This window comes from Lynx rufus, unplaced genomic scaffold (genome assembly GCF_022079265.1).
Source record: "Lynx rufus isolate CCGP_SWC_20201006 ecotype Redwood Valley unplaced genomic scaffold, mLynRuf1.p SCAF_6, whole genome shotgun sequence".
NCBI classification, from domain to species: domain Eukaryota; kingdom Metazoa; phylum Chordata; class Mammalia; order Carnivora; family Felidae; genus Lynx; species Lynx rufus.
The window spans coordinates 117,205,186-117,222,644 of record NW_025814878.1 but is presented as its reverse complement, the minus strand read 5'-3'; the positions used below and the strand labels follow the sequence as shown (position 1 = coordinate 117,222,644).

At 41.7% G+C, this 17,459-nt stretch overlaps 1 long non-coding RNA gene across 1 annotated transcript; it reads left to right on the top strand.

The window, feature by feature from the left end:
* Positions 1–3,210: 3,210 nt before the first annotated feature.
* LOC124528807 (uncharacterized) lies at positions 3,211–8,675 on the top strand. The gene is made up of 2 exons (XR_006966237.1): positions 3,211–3,252; positions 8,219–8,675. It is a non-coding gene; the product is annotated as an uncharacterized LOC124528807 (long non-coding RNA).
* The last annotated feature ends 8,784 nt before the right edge of the window (positions 8,676–17,459 follow it).

Here is a 17,459-nt window from a genome sequence, read left to right as displayed (position 1 = left end):
GTTGCATTTTCTTCTATTATAGATCCTCCTGCTACTTGAACTCTCTCTAAGGTGGTGAGCACACAGCTCAGGGGCCCCAGCTCTGCTCTCTCCAGATGCCATTTCCCCAGTCAGCTCACTGTCATCCCTCCTGAGAGGGCTGCTTCTCACTTTCTCCTTCCTTCTCAGTCTCCTCCACCCCCTTCCTGCTCCCACCCACCCTGAGGTGATGAGCATTTTTTTTTTCAGTCAGAAAAGGACTCAGAATGGGGTGCCTGGCTGGCTCAGCTCATGTGACTCTTGAACTCCAAGTTGAGTTGTGAGCTGGGGCCCCACATTGGTGTAGAGATTACTTAAATAAATAAACTTTTAAAAAAAGAATTAAAAAATAACGGTACCATCTCCCCCCAGAAATACCCCCTCACATCTGCATGTGTGCCCTCACCTTCCCAACAGTGTTGGTGGAGGGTCCCCTCCTGTCTAAGGCTGCCCCTCAGTTTGGGCACACATTGACCCCTCACTTACCTGCATCATCCATTTCCCCCTCTCTACTGGCTCATCCACCCTTCATACAAACATGCTGTAATTCTTCCCTTTTAAAAAAGTTAAATGAAACTACATAAATCAAAACAAAACCCTCCCATAAAAATCCAGCACTCTATCCCACCTCTCCTTCCAACCATTGTCCAATCTCATTGGCACTCATAGAACAATTCCTGAGTCCAGTCTCTCACCTACCCAGCTGTTTTTTTATTTTTGCCAAATGGATACATATTTTAAAAAATCAAATACTTTTACAAGGCTTCTTATCAAGATAGGTGTCCCCAACCTTCCATGTCCCCCCATTTTCTGAACCTCAGAGGCAACCTACATTACTTTTTACCTGATTCTCTTATTACTTCTATGCTACTAAAGAGCATGCATTTTATTTTAATTTTTTTCATTTTGAGAGACAGAGCAGGAGTAGGGGAGGAACAGAGACAGAGGGAGACACAGAATCTAAAGCAGGCTCCAGACCCTGAGCTGTCAGCACAGATCCCGACGCGGGGCTCGAACCCACAAACTGTGAGATCGTGACCTAAAGTGAAGTCTGAAGTTGGACGCTCAACCGACTGAGCCACCCAGGTGCCCTTGAGCATGCATTTTAAATAGCTCTCCTGGGAAGGAGTTAAGATGGCAGAGAAGTAGAGGGACCCTGGGCTTCCCATGTCCCTCAAACACAGCTGTATTGAGGTCAGATTACTTGGAACACTCAGAAAATTTATCTGAGCAGCAGAAGGATTTCCACAGTTGGAGGGAGACAGCTTGGCAGGAGGGAGGTGCGCGGAGTTGAGGGAGAGAAAGCGGTGGACAAAAAATCAGATACTTAACTGACTGAGCCATCCAGGCGCCCCTCCCCTGGGTTTTAAACATTAATAATGGGAGCACAGATCTACCACCTGCTGAGGCTTTCTTGTTTCAACAAGAAAAAGTCAGGAACTATAGTGCTGCTAAGTCTTGAGGATTACACCCTTCAATTGGGGCCCATCTGCTGATAGGACATCAGATATATAGGATGGAAGGGTGTTTGGGGGTGAGGCAAGGAAATAATTGACTGAATGAACTAGATTCCATGACCTGAGGGTGTAAGCAAATTAGCACAACCAAGAAATGAGGGCTCAACAAAGGGATCTCCAAAGAATGAGGTCATGAGTGACTTTCTCTGCTACATAAAAGGTTCATGGAGGGGGGGTTCACACAAGGACTGGAAATTCAGCATTCTGACTGTGCCCTATGGTCTCCATTGGGCACCCAAGACATGTAAAAGGATAGAGACCAGCCCTGGAGGGTCATAGCCCAGGGAAGCTTCCTCTATAAGCAGAATATCCCTCCCCATAATCACCCCAGTTGTTTGCTTGCACCTTTACAAATAACAAGTCTTGAATCACTAACCTCGCCAAACTCAAGGTTTAAAATATTTAGAAAGATCCAGAGGAGGGAAAGAAGGGTTGGGTTGGGGCTAAAGCAGTGGGTCACAATGGCTACTTCTGCTGGCCCAATCCTTCTTCAACCCAAGGTGTTAGGCTATTCTCTCACTTTGGGGAAGGCAGATCAAGGGACACCTTGATTCTAAAAGGGAGAGCTGATAGGTAGGGATGCCTTCATAGTCACCTCTCTAATAGGTACAGACTCCTACAGGAATCATGAGATGGGAAACAAACCTTTCTCCACGGGGACTCCTCTGGAATGTGTCCTAAAAATCTGGGAAAGATTTGATCCACAAATCCTCAAAAAAAAAAAAAAAGTGCATGAAGTTTTTTTGCTCCCAGGCTTGGCTTCAGTATCGCCTGGAGGAGGGAGAATCCTGGCCTCCTGAGGGAAGTAGTCAGTACAATACTATCTTACAATTATATCTATATTGTAAAAGAGAGGATAAATGGTCAGAAGTTCCTTATGTGCAAGTCTTCTTTGTTTTACAGGCCCAGGCAGACTTATGTAAGACCTGTAAGTGAGGTGTCAGCCTCCCAGCCCCTTCAAGAGATCCAGAAGGGCCAGTACTTGCAGACTCACCCCCTGAGGCCTCTTCTCAGGAAAAGCCACCTACTAGACTTTCATGTCCTTCTTATCCAGGATTCCAAGGGATGAGAAATTTTCCCCCTGAAAGGAAGGCACATTCATTGACTGAAGTACCTCATGGTGAATTTCGCCCTTTGAAGGTCCATATTCTATTTTCCTTGCAAGATTTTAGACAAATAAAAAAGGATCTGGGCAAATTTGCAGACACCCCTAATCAATATATAGAAGTGCTCCACATGAAAAGATGCTCAACATTACTCATCATCAGGGAAATACAAATCAAAACCACACTGAGATACCACCTCACACTGGTCAGAGTGGCTAAAATTAACAACTCAGGAAGCAAAAGACACTGGTGAGGAGGTGGAGAAACGGGAACTCTCTTGCACTGTTGGTGGGAATGCAAACTCGTGCAGCCACTCTGGAAAACAATGTGGAGATTCCTCAAAAAATTAAAAATAGAACTACCCTATGACCCAGCAATAGCACTACTAGAAATTTATCCAAAGGAAACAGGAGTGCTGATTCATAGGGGCACACGTACCCCAGTGTATATAGGACCACTTTCAACAGTAGCCAAATTATAGGAAGAGCTAAAATATCCATCAACCGATGAATGGATAAAGAAGATGTGGTTTATATATAGAATGGAATACTACTTGGAAATGAGAAAGAATGAAATCATGCCATTTGCAGCAACGTGGATGGAACTGGAAGGTATGCTGAGTGAAATAAGTCAGAGAAAGATATCATATGTTTTCACTCATGTGGATCTTGAGAAACTTAACAGAAGACCATGGGGGAAGGGAAGGGGAAAAAGTAGTTACAAACAGAGAGGGAGGGAGGCAAACCATAAGAGACTCTTAAATACAGAGAACAAACTGAGGGTTGATGGGGGAGTACGGGAGAGGGGAAAATGGGTGATGGGCATTGAGGAGGGCACTTGTTACGATGAGCACTGGGGGTTGTATGTAAGCGATGAAGCATGAAAATCTACCCCAAAAACCAAGAGCACACTTTACACACTGTATGTGAGCCAATTTGATAATAAATTATATATATATACACTCTGTATTTAAACTAATTTAAGTTTGTTGGTTTGATTAAGATAGACACATCTTTAGAGTTATCAACATTAAATACATGAAACTTTTTCTACCTAGGTTTACTGAAGGTCAGATAAGCTCATAAATATCTTTGTTGCAGTTTGTCAGCAAAAGATGCTTAAAATGATGGTTAATTTTGTCTGTCTTAAAGTTTTCATGGGTAATTGTTAAGATACCTTTCAGGGTCTTTGGAAACCTGAAACTTGAAGGTTTTGCTTAGATGATAAACTGGATTGAATTCATTACATATTTAAGCCTTTTCCAAATTGGGTGAAATGCTGAAGCAGTGCTTACTAAACATAACCTTGTGCTTTTGGCTTATTGCAGAAAAACTAAGATATTTAAATCTGTTTTAAAAAGATGGTTTGTGCTTAATTGATTCATAAGTTTGCCATCTAAAAAATTCTGGTGTAACAGTTCACAATTGATTACTAGTTTTCACTGGAGACTAAGGTTTCTAAGAGTTAAAATTCTGCCGAATGTAATTAAGACTGGTGGAAATAAGGAAAGCAACTCTAGGGGCGCCTGGGTGGCTCAGTTAAGTGCCTGACTTCACCTCAGGTCATGATCTCGTGGTTCACGAGTTCAAGCCCCACACTGGGATTTGTGCTGACAGCTCAGAGCTTGGAGCCTGCTTCAGATTCTGTCTCTGTCTCTCTCTGCCCCTTCCCCATTCATGCTCTCTCTCAAATATAAATAAAACATTTAAAAAATTTTTTAACGAAAGCAATTCTATACACAGTAAAGCAGGAGATATATAAGAAGTATCTAAGAAATGAGAATACATTTTTGTTGAGGGTAAAAGAAAGTAATTTTGTCCTAAATGAGACTGGTTGGAGAAAAAGGGCTTAGGTCAAAATCTAAAGCAAAAGAGGGGCGCCTGAGTGGCTCAGTTAAGCATCGGACTTCAGCTCAGGTCATGATCTCGTTCATTTGTGGATTCGAGCCCTGCATGGAGCTTTCTGCTGTCAGCACAGAGCCTGCTTCAGATCCTCTGCCCCCCATGCCCCTCCCCCACATGCATGAGTGCACTGCCTGTCAAAAATAAATATTAAAAATAAATAAATAATACAGGCAACACTCTAATTATGGAAGATATTTTTTATACTTAGTTGCAGTAGGGATTCATTCTCAGTCAAAGCAATAGTCATGACTTCACATGGAACCAATAAATAAGGATTGTTTTTCATAAAATGAAGACTGGCAATAAAGTTGTCCATTCGATTGCAAATATTTGGTTATAAAGTATAGCCACTGATACTCTTTCATGTTTAAAAATAAATAAATAAATAAATAAATAGGGGCACTTGGGTGGCTCAGTCAGTTAAGTGTCTGACTTTGGCTCAGGGCATGATCTCGCAGTTTGTGAGTTTAAACCCCAGGTCAAGCTCTATGCTGACAGCTTAGAGCTTGGAGCTTGCTTTAGATTCTGTGTCTCTCTGCCCCTCCCCCACTCACATTCTGTGTGTCTCTCCCTCTCAAAAATAAACATTAAGGGGCGCCTGGGTGGTGCAGTCGGTTAAGCGTCCGACTTCAGCCAGGTCACGATCTCGCGGACCGTGAGTTCAAGCCCCGCGTCGGGCTCTGGGCTGATGGCTCAGAGCCTGGAGCCCGTTTCCGATTCTGTGTCTCCCTCTCTCTCTGCCCCTCCCCCGTTCATGCTCTGTCTCTCTCTGTCCCAAAAATAAATAAACGTTGAAAAAATATATATATATATAAAAAAAATAAATAAATAAACATTAAAATTTTTTTAATAAATAAATAAATAACAAAAGCAAAAGAAAGTTGTAGAAGGCTTGTAAAGGGAAAGCTTTAAGAAAAATTTTAGTTGGAATAATATAATGCTTTTGTTAAATCAGACTCTTAATAAAACAGAAAAACATGGAGTTCTGGCAGTAGCTGAGAGATATGGGGATGAACAACTTCTTAATTATCATGGGACTAAAGGTCCTATAGGCGACTTCCAGTTTCCTAATGGGGCTCAGTCCCAAGTCTGAATGAGGTTAGCCTAGTGTATCACCACCATTTCCAAGCCTGTATTTTAAAAGATTATTACAAGCCTGTATTTTAAAAGGATTAAGCCCTTAAATTATACAAAATTAGCCACTATTTTACAAACACAGAGTAAGAGCCCAGTGGCCTTCCTGGAGAGGTTGAAGGAGGCTCTCATTAAATATATGGTTATCTTGGGACACCTGGGTTGCTCAGTCAGCTAAGTGTCCAACTCTTGATTTTGGCTCAGATTCATGAGTTCTGAGCTCTGCATCAGGCTCTGAACTGACAGCATGAAGCCTGCTTGGGATTCTTTGTCTCCTCTCTCTCTCTCTCTTTGCCCCTCTCGGACTTGTGCTCTCTCTCTCTCTCTCAAAAATATATAAACTTTAAAAATATAGCTATCTCCCCTGATACTCCTGAGGCTGAGACTATTTTAAGTTTTTTTTAATGTTTATTCATTTTTGAGAGAAAGAGAGACAGAGCATGAGCAGGGGAGGGACAGATAGAGGGAGACACAGAATCTGAAGCAGGCTCCAGGCCCTAAGCTGTCAGCACAGAGCCCGATATGGGGCTCGAACCCACGAGTCAGGAGATCATGACCTGAGCCGAAGTCAGATGCTCAACCAACTGAGCCATCCAGGTGCCCCATGGCTGAGACTATTTTAAAGGACAAATTTGTCACTCAGTCAGCCCCAGATATTCAAAGGAAGCTGCAAAAATTGGCTGTTAGCCGGGAAGGAATTGGAGCTCTTAGGAGCTGCCAATCGGGTGTATTACAACTGAGATCAAGAGGAAACTAAGGAACAGAAATGGAGACTTTAGAAAAAATCTGAGGCCTTAGTTGTGGCCTAACATACTCAGACCAGCCTTCCAGAGGCCACTTGTGTGGCTGTTCAGAGCACTGGAAATAAGACTGCCCTTAAATTTTTTTTTATGTTTATTTTTGAAAGAGAGAGAGAGAGAGACAGAGTGTGAGAGTGTGAGCGGAGAAGGGGCAGAGAGAGAGACACACACACACACACACACACACAGAATCTGAAGCAGGCTCCAGACTCCGAGCTGCCAGCACAGAGAAGACAATCCTTAGAAGGGACAAAAGAAGTCAAAGCCCTGCAAGCCATGCCCCTTATGTGGAGACGATCACTAGAAGTCTGAATGCCCTCAGAGACCTCTATCTGTGAGGACTCAGATAACCAGTGTCCCTGAAAGGGACTGATGGGCCCTGGGGCTCTTCACAGGGGTTCCCCAGCACCAATTATCTATTGGAAGTCCAGAGCCTTGGGCAACTTTGGAAAACTCAGGTAACTGAAAAGCCAGTTTATTTTCTTCTTGCTGGATCCACATTTTCTGTCCTCCTTTCTACTCCTGGCCAACTATCCAAATGCAGTGTAATGATTAGAGGCATCTCTGGAAAACTTATGACTAAATTTTTCTCTCAGCCCCTGGGATGTATATGGAGAAACCTAATTTTTTCTCGTTCTTTATCAATCATGCCTACAAGTCCCACTCCCTTGTTGGGAAGAGATATATTAGCCCAGATGAAGACTACTGCATTGCTAGCCCCAGGGAAATGTTTATGCCTTCCCTTAATAAAAGTTATTGAGGCTTCTCTTATTTGGGATAACTCCCTTGCTCAATTTAGATCCACCTACTCTCCCAAGGAAATGAACTGGGGTCTGATTCATAGACACTGTCTCCAGTGCTCAGGATGGTTACAAACAGAGCAGGGGCAATTTCTATTATCTAGCTCACAGAGTTGGGAGATCATTAAAGCACTGCCTTGAGGCCTTTCATTTAGGGAGGGATAAAACTTATCAAATGGTCCAAAAGATATTTATCAGAAAAAAATTGTCAAGGACAGTTCAGCAAGTAGTATCAGCCTGTAAAATTTACCTTACAAACAATCCTCTCAACCACAAAATTGCTCTCCAAGGCAAAGTACTGGAAGCTATGCAGGGGAAGACTGGCAATTAGATTTCCCTCATATGCCAATGTCAAAGGGATTCCAACATCTGTTGGTATAGGTTGGTACTTTTACTAATTGGGTAGAGGCCTTCCCCTGCAAAATGGAAAAGACACAAGAAGTAATAAAAGCTCTGCTTTATAAAATAATACCCAGGTTCAACTTACCCAAAAATTTGTAAAGTAATAATGGTAAATGGCTGTTGTGGCTCTTTCTCTGGTAGGACTCGTCCTTGGAAAAGTTTTGCATTGTGAAATAAAGCAAACTGTCTTACTCAGCAGAGTAACTCTAAATAACACCTGATAAACATTAGATGCTTTAAATAAAGAATTAAGGGAAGTTAGGGCTGGGCTGTTGGAAAATTGAGCCACCACTGGTTACTTACTGCTCCTCCATCACCTGGGTTGTGAGAGATTCCCTCACATGTGTTGTTCAATATAACCAATAATTCTCATAAAGTCTCACGACAAATCGATGACATTCAGGCACAATTGGACAAACTCAGGATCTCTCCTAGATTGTTCAGTATAGAAACTAGAGACATTATCTTAGAGATGCCATCTTGTTCGTCAGCATAATCTTTAGTTTGTGTTTTTCTCTTTGTGTCTGCCAATGTTAGTGCCACCTCATGCCTGCCAGCTTTCCTGTGGAACCATACTGTGGACCACTTGACTGACCCTTGGGTAGACTGACTGCCATACCCCACACCATCCCTTGTCAACTTGAAAAAGCCAAAACAGTCATCATCCCTGTTCCCTAACAGCAGTTAGGGGCCCTATTCCAGGGGGGAGGAATGAGTAGGGAAAGGGTTAATATTAAGCAGGGATAGATAAAGGACCCTCAGGGAGGTAGGCTTCAGCTGCAAGTGGGAGGCTGAAGCTGCTGTGGGGTTTGGAAAAAAAGGGGGAGCGGGAATAAATGCATTCCAAACCTGCCTGGGCAAGGTGCCATGAATGAAGTCTCACAAACTTTCTGATAATGTCTCAATAAAATCCTTGGTGCCAATCCAGTTGGGACCCCCTCACTCTTGAGAGCTTTGTACTTTTGCTCAATAAACTTTATTGCTTTGTTCACTCTCTGCTGTCTTCGAGATTCATTCTTTGACTCCATGAGATAAGGACCAGTGTCTCTCCCACCCACCTGTAACGTGGGGAGCAAGAAGTACTGAGTGTCTGAGTTCTTGCAAACAGCATGTGGAGCTCAAACTCAGAGGTTCTGGAAGTGCATGACTTTCTCCGGAGCAAAGCTGCAGAGCACACTCTTGGGGAGAAGGAGGGAGTGCATAGCATGGCATAATGATTTCTGGGGCACATTGGAAGAGAACATTCCCCTTCCTGGAATACTTTTGGAAGAGTGTTTATTGCCTCTCCAAGGAAAATAAGCCAAAAGCCTTTTATCAGGAGGGTGGAGAATCTCTACTCCAGAAGAGAGGAGCAGATAAGCACCATACTGGGTCATACCAGCTGCATGCCAAGTGCTGGGTTCTTTAAGACCTTGGATGTTGAATCCTAGCTGTGTGCACCAAGGAAAAGGCACAGAAAAGTTATGGCCTAGTGTAAGCTGAGGGCCCTCAGTATTCTGTGAAGGCTGCCTGAACAACTGGGGTTGAGATCCCAGGTCCAGGGACAGGAGATTGGGGTAACACTCTTCCCCCCCCCCGCCCAACACCAACACAGTGGGACTTCAGAGAGCAATACAGCAGCCTCCAGTGAACCTTGGACTTGCTACACCAAACCCCGTTCCTCCATGCTTGGTATGTTTATTTACTGGGGCAAGATTGACTCTGAGCATATGCAGCCAGCCTCTTTTCCAGACCAGTATATCTACCACCCCAGGCACCAACAGATAACTCTTTTTTCTTCTTTTTAACCTCTTTCCCTCTTTCTTTTTTTCTTGTAGAATCATGTTCATTTCTGATTTGTTTTTTCTCATTTCGTTTTATCTTTTTTCTTTTTTTATCAGGCTTTCTTATGTTCTTTTTCCTTCTTATCTCTTTTCTTCTGCTTTTTTTTCTGTTTTCTCCTTTCTTTTTCTTTGGAATAAGCCTTATAATTTAATGATTTTCTGTTTGTTTTTCTTTTGTTCTCTTTCCATCTTTCTTTGTATGCAATCAGGCTCCCTCCCCCTTTTCCTTTTTTCCAGGGTTACTTCAACAAAAAAATCAAAGCACACCTAGTTAAAGATCCAAACACTCCACCACTGCCAGCAAGGAGGAACTCTGCAGAGAACTGACCCATGAGATAGAGCAGCCAAAATGCAACAGCAGAGTGCATACATTGTACATCAAAAATACTTTCTGAAATGCCAGGCCCTGGACAGTGTATGACCCCTTTTTAATATAGTAGTACACTCAGGTGCAGGAAACATAACAAGCTTTTAAAACACGCAAAAGGGGGCGCCTGGGTGGTGCAGTCGGTTAAGCGTCCGACTTCAGCCGGGTCACGATCTCACGGTCCCTGAGTTCGAGCCCCGTGTCAGGCTCTGGGCTGATGGCTCAGGGCCTGGAGCTTGTTTCCGATTCTGTGTCTCCCTCTCTCTCTGCCCCTCCCCCGTTCATGCTCTGTCTCTCTGTCCCAAAAATAAATAAACGTTGAAAAAAATAAATAAAACACGCAAAAGACAGAAATTTAGCCAAAATGATGGAGGAATTCTCCCCAAAAGAAAGGTCAAGAAGAAATCACAGCAAGGGACTTGCTTAAAACAGATATAAACAATACATCTGAATAAGAATTTAGAATAACAGCCATAAGACTAATAGCTGGGTTTGAAAACAACATAGAAGACACCAAAGAAACCCTTGCTGCAGAGATCAAAGAGTTAAGAACTAGTTGGGGTGAATGTCAAAATGCCAAAACTGAAGATGCAAAATAAGCTAGATATAGTGACAGCAAGGATTGAAGAAGCAGAGGAGAGAATAGGTGAAATAGAGGATAAAATTATAAAAATAATGAAGATTAAAAAAGAGAGAGAAAGGAAATTACTAGATCATGAGGTGAGACTTACAGAACTAAGTGATTCCAATAAAATGAAACAATACCCACATCATATGAGTCCCAGAAGAAGAAGAGCAAGAAAAAGGGGCACAAAATTTATTTGAAGAAATTATAGCTGAGAACATCCCTAATCTGGGGAAAGAAACAAGCATCCAAGCCCAAGAGGCACAGAGAACTCCCTTCAAACTCAATAAAACAGGTCAACACCATGACATATCATAGTGAAACTGGCAAAATACAAAGATAAAGAGAATTCTGAAAGCAGCTATGGATAAGAGGCCATTAGCCTACAAGGATAGACACATAATGTTAGTAGCAGACCTGTCCACTGAAACTTCTCAGGCCAGATGGGAGTGGCAGGAAATATCCAATGTGATGAATAGGAAAAATATGCAGCCAAGAATCCTGTATCCAGAAAGGCTGTCTTTCAGAATAGAAGGAGAGATAGAGGGGCGCCTGGGTGGCTCGGTTGAGTGTCTGACTTTGGCCCAGGTCATGATCCTGCACTTTGTGGGTTCGAGTCCCATGTCAGGCTCTGTGCTGACAGCTCAGAGCCTGGAGCCTGCTTCACATTCTGTGTCTCTATGCCCCTCCCCACTCTGTCTCTCTGTCTCCCAAAAATAAATAAACATTAAAATAAAAAAGAAAGAGAGATAGACTTTCCCAGATAAACAAAAACTAAAGGAGTCCATGACCACTAAACCAGCCCTGCAAGAAATTTTGAAGAGGACGCTCTGAATGGAAAGCAGTAGAGACTATAAAGGACCAGAGAACATCACTAGATACACCAAATCTACAGATAACAAAATGGCACTAAATTCATAACATTCAGTAAACACTCTGAATGTAAATGGACTAAAAGCCCCAATCAAAAGACATAGGGTCACAGAATGGATTAAAAAAACAAGATCCATCTATATGCTGCCTACAAGAGATTCATTTTAGATCTGAGGACACCTGCAGATTGAAAGTGAAGGGATGGAGAACCATCTATCATGCTACTGAATGTCAAATGAAAGCAAGAGTAGCCATACTTATATCAGACAAACTAGATTTTAAAACAAAGACTATAACAAGAGATGAAGAAAAGCATTCTATCACAGTTAAGGGGTCTATCCATTAGGATCTATCCATTGTAAATATTTGTGTCCCTAACTTGGAGGAACACAAATGTATAAATAAATTAAACACAAACATAAACAAACTCCTTGCTAATAATACCATTTATAGTAGGAGACTTAATACGCCACCTACAACAATGGGCAGATCAACTAAGCAGAAAATCAATAAGGAAACATCAGCTTGGAATGTCAAAATGGGCTAGATGACTTAACAGATAGACTCAGAACATTTCACCCTAAAGCAGTAGAATACACATTTTTCTTGAGTGCACAAGGAACATCCTTCAGAATAGATCACATACTGAGTCACAAATCAGTCCTCAACAAATTTAAAAAGATGGAGATCATAGCATGCATATTTTCAGATCACAACGCTATGAAATTTGAAATTTGAAATCAACCATGAGAAAAAATTTGGAAAGCCATGGAGGTTAGAGAACATCCTACTAAGAAGGAATGGGTTAGCCAGGAAATTCAAGAATAAATAAAAAAAATACATGGAAACAAATGAAAATGAAAACATGACAGTCCAAACCTTTTGGGATGCAGCAATGGCAGTCCTAAGAGGAAAATACATTGCAATTCAGGCTTATCTCAAGAAGCAAGAAATATCCCAAATATACAACCTAACCATACACTAAAAGAGATAGTAAAGAAGCAGCAAATAAAGCCAAAAGCCAGCAAAAGAAGGGAAATAATAAAGATTAGAGCAGAAATACATGATACGGGGGGGAAAAAAGTAGTATAGATCAATGATATCAAAAGTTTGTTTTTTGAAAGAATAAACAAAATTGATAAACCCCTAGCCAGATTTCTCAAAAAGAAGAAAGGGCCCAAATAGATAAAATCACCAGTGAAAGAGGAGGATTCACAACAACACAGAAATACAAAAAAATCACAAGAGAATACTATGAAAAATTATATGTCAACAAACTGGACAATCTGGAAGAAATGGACAAATTCCTAGACACCCACACACTACCAAAACTCAAATGGGAAGAAATAGGACAAACAGGCCTATAACCAGTAAAGAAATTAAATCAGTTATCAAAAATCTCCCAAAAAATGGGGCGCCTGGGTGGCGCAGTCGGTTACGCGTCCGACTTCAGCCAGGTCACGATCTCGCGGTCCGTGAGTTCGAGCCCCGCGTCGGGCTCTGGGCTGATGGCTCAGAGCCTGGAGCCTGTTTCCGATTCTGTGTCTCCCTCTCTCTCTGCCCCTCCCCCGTTCATGCTCTGTCTCTCTCTGTCCCAAAAATAAATAAAAAACGTTGAAAAAAAAATTTAAAAAAAAAATCTCCCAAAAAATGAGAGTCCTGGGCCAGATGGTTTCCCAGGGGAATTCTACCAGACATTTAAAGAGGGGTTATTTTTCTCAAACTTTTCAAAAAAAAAAAAAATAGAAATGGAAGGAAAGCTTCCAAACTCATTGTATGATGCCAGCATTATCTTGATTCCAAAACCAGACAAAGACCCCACTAAATGAAGAATTACAGGCCAATGTCCCTGATGAAACTGAATGCAAAAATTCTCAACAAGATACTAGCAATTTGAATCCAACAGTATATTAAAGAAATTATTCACCATGATCAGAGGGAGAAATCAACATGGCTGAGAATTAGTGATACCAGAATTTCCCTTATCCCTCAAACACAGCAGTATTGAGGTCAGAACACTTGGAATTCCAGGAATCCCGACTACAGTCTGACATAAACCTCTCCAGGGGAGTATGGAGACAGCTTGGCGTTCAGAGGTGCATGTTTGTGAATTGGGAGAGATAAAACAGGTGGCAGCGTAGGCACAGAAGAGGGGGGGAACCCTTTTGGTGGATAAACAAAAGGAAGAGAAAGAGAGACTGTGGAAGTGTGGTGTTACATCTGGATAAGGAAAAAACTCTCCATATCATGGTCGGGGAATGAAAAATTTGAAGAGAGCCAGGCTCTACTTTGCAAACAGTCTTAGGAGTAAAGGTTGGAGTTTTCGGGGTTGCAGGACTTTCTCTGGACCAGAGCTGCCAGTGTGCATGCCTGGAGGGAAGGAAAGCTAACCCCAGGCTAAGTAATGATCTCAGGAGCGCACTGGGAGAAAACAGTGCCCTCACTCGAGTACTGTGAGAAGAGGGTATATTGCACCCCCAGGACAAAAGACCCTGCAGGCACAAGCCAGAGGCCCTTTGTCAGTAGGACAGAGTGACACTATTCCAGAACCCATCCACATGGAGCGGATCCTTTAAGACATCGGGTTTTGAGTCCCAGTTGAGCGCCTGGGAGGCACAGGGGAAGGAGCAAAGCAAGTTGCCCCCCACCTCCTCCACTACTCTGTGAGGGCTGCCTGAACAGTGTGGTTTGAGACACCCAGTCTGGGGAGGAGAGATTGGGGTGTTGCCATTTTCCTCCCCATTACCAACACGGTGGGGCTTCAGGGAGCAGGACAGTGGCACCCAGTGGAGGCAGGACCACTTAATACCAAACCTCGCCCCTAAGAGCCTGGTAACTACTTATCTACCGAAGTGAGATTGACACTCACTGAACTACTTGGCTCCTCCTCCAGACCAGCACGGTCACTGGTTCCAAGGCACCAATGGACAATTGTCTTGTGGTTTTGTATGTTAGTCTGATGTTTTTGTTGTTTTTCTTTTATTTCCTTCTCTTCTTTTTTCCCTGCCTTATCTTTCTACTCTCCTATTTTTTTTCTCTCCCTGGAGAACCTTATAGTTTCTGATTTGATTTTTGGTTGATTCTTATTATATATTTTTTCTCTTTTTCTTCCCTCTTTTCTGGTTGTTTGTTTAATCAGGCATTTATTGCTATGTTCTTTTTATACCTTTTCTGTACTCCTTCTTTATTTTCCTCCCTCTTTTTTTTAATATGTATTTATTTTTGAGAGACAGAGCATGAGCAGGGGAGGGGCAGAGAGAGTGGGAGACACAGAATCCAAAGTAGGCTCCAAGCTCTGAGCTGTCAGCATGAATGGTGAGATCATGACCTGAGCCAAACTCAGATGCTTAACCAACTGAGCCACCCAGGCACCCCAACTGGGCTTGAAAAAAAGCATAGAAGACAGCAAGAATCTATTGCTGCACAGATCAAGGAAATAAGAAATAGTCACGATGAATTAAGAAATGTTGTAAATAGGTTAAAATAAACTAGATGCAGCGACAGCAAGGATGGAAGAAGCAGAGAAAAGAATAGGTGAAATAGAAGATAAAATTATGGAAAATGATGAAGCTGAGAAAAGGAAAAAAAGGAAATTACTAGACCACGAGGGAGAATTAGAGACCTAAGTGATTCAATAAAATTAATTATATTTGTATCATAGGAGTTTCAGAAGAGGAAGAGAAAGAGAAAGAGGCAGAAGGTTTATTTGAACAAATTATAGCTGAGAACTTTCCCAACCTGGGGAAAGAAACAGGCATCCAAGTCCAGGAAGCACAGAGAACTCCCTTCAGAATCAACAAAAACAGGTCCACACCATGCCATATCATAGTGAAACTGGCAAAATACAAAGATAAAGAGAGAATTCTGAAAGCAGCTAGGGGCAAATCGGGCCTTAATCTACAAGCGTAGACATATAAGAGAAGTAGCAGACCTGTCCACTGAAAATTGACAGGCCAGAAAAGAGTGGCAGGAAATATTCAATGTGCTGAATAGGAAAAATATGCAGCCAAGAGTCCTCTATCCAGCAAGGTTGTCATTTAGAATAGAAGGAGAGATAAAGGCTTTCCCAGACAAAAACTAAAAGAGTTCATAACCACTAAATGAGCCCTGCAGGAGATCCTAAGGGGGACTCTGCATGTGGAAAGCAGCAAAATCTACAAAGGACCAGAGACAACACCACAAGCACAAAACCTGCAGATAACATAATGACACTAAAGCCACATCTTTCAATAATCACTCTGTATGTAAATGGACTAAATGCCCCATTTATTATTTTTTTTTCAACGTTTATTTATTTTTGGGACAGAGAGAGACAGAGCATGAACGGGGGAGGGGCAGAGAGAGAGGGAGACACAGAATCGGAAACAGGCTCCAGGCTCCGAGCCGTCAGCACAGAGCCCGACGCGGGGCTCGAACTCACGGACCGCAAGATCGTGACCTGGCTGAAGTCGGACGCTTAACCGACTGCGCCACCCAGGCGCCCCTAAATGCCCCATTTAAAAGACATTGGATATCAGAATGTATAAAAAAACAAGATCCATCTATATGCTGCCTACAAGAGACTCATTTTAGACCTGAGGACACCTGCAGATTGGAAGTGAAGGGATGGAGAACCATCTATTATGCTATTGAATGTCAAAAGAAAGCCAGAGTAGCCATACTTATATCAGACAAACTAGTTTTAAAACAATGACTGTAATAAGAGATGAAGAAGGGCATTATATTATAATTAGAGGGTGTATCCATCAAGAACAGCTAACAATTGTAAATGTTTATGCCCCCAACGTGAAAATATCAAAATATATGAATCAATTAGTGGCAAACATAAATAAATGTGTAGACAACAATACTGTGATTGTAGGGGACTTTAATAGTCCACTTACAACAATGGACAGATAATCTAGGCAGAAAATCAGTAAGGAAACAATGGCTCTGAATTACGCATTGGACCAGATGGACTTAACAGATATATTCAGATCTTTTCATCCAAGAGCAACAGAATACACATTCTTCTCAAGTGCACATGGAACATTCTCCAAAATATATCACATACTGACCACAAAATAGCCCTCAACAAATATAAAAGGATTGAGATCATACCAAGCATATCTTCAGATCACAATGCTTTGAAACTTGAAATCAACCACAAGAAAAAATTTAGAAAGCCTCCAAGTTCATGAAGGTTAAGGAACATCCTACTAAAGAATGAATAAGCCAACCAGGAAATTAAAGAAGAACTTAAAAAATATTTGGAAGAAAATGAAAACGAAAACACGACAGTCCAAACCATTTGGGATGCAGCAAAGGCAGTCCTAACAGGAAAATACATTGCAATCTAGGCCTATGAAGCAAGAAAAATCCCAAATACAGAATCTAACCTCACACCTAAAGGAACTAGAAACAGAGCAGCAAAGAAACCCAAAGCCAGAAGAAGAAGATAAATAATAAAGATTAGAGCAGAAATTAACAATATAGAATCCAAAACAACAACAACAACAACAAGAACAAAAACACGGTAGAACAGATCAATAAATCTAAGAGTTGGTTTTTCAAAAGAATAAATAAAATTTATAAACCCTCAGCCAGACTTCTCAAAAAGAAGAGAGAGGGGACCCAAATAGATAAAATCATGAATGCAAGAGGAAAGATCACAACCAACACCACAGAAATACAAACAATTATAAGAAAATACTATGAAAAATTATATGCCAAAAAACTGGACAATCTGGAAGAAATGGACAAATTCCTAGATACCCACACACTACCAAAATTCAAACAGGAAGAAATAGAAACTTGAACAGGCCCATAAGCAGCAAAGAAATTGAGTTGGTCATCAAAAGTCTTCCACCATGATCAAGTGGCATTTATTCCTGGGTTGCAGAGCTGGTTCAATATTCACAAATCAATGTGATATACCACATTATTAAAAGAAAGCATAAGAACCATATGATTTTTTCAATAGATGCAGAAAAGGCATTTGACAAAATACATTATCCTTTCTTGATAAAAACCCTTAAGAAAGTAGGGGTAGAAGGAACATGCCTCAACATCATAAAAGCCATATATGAAAGGCCTACAGCTAATATCATC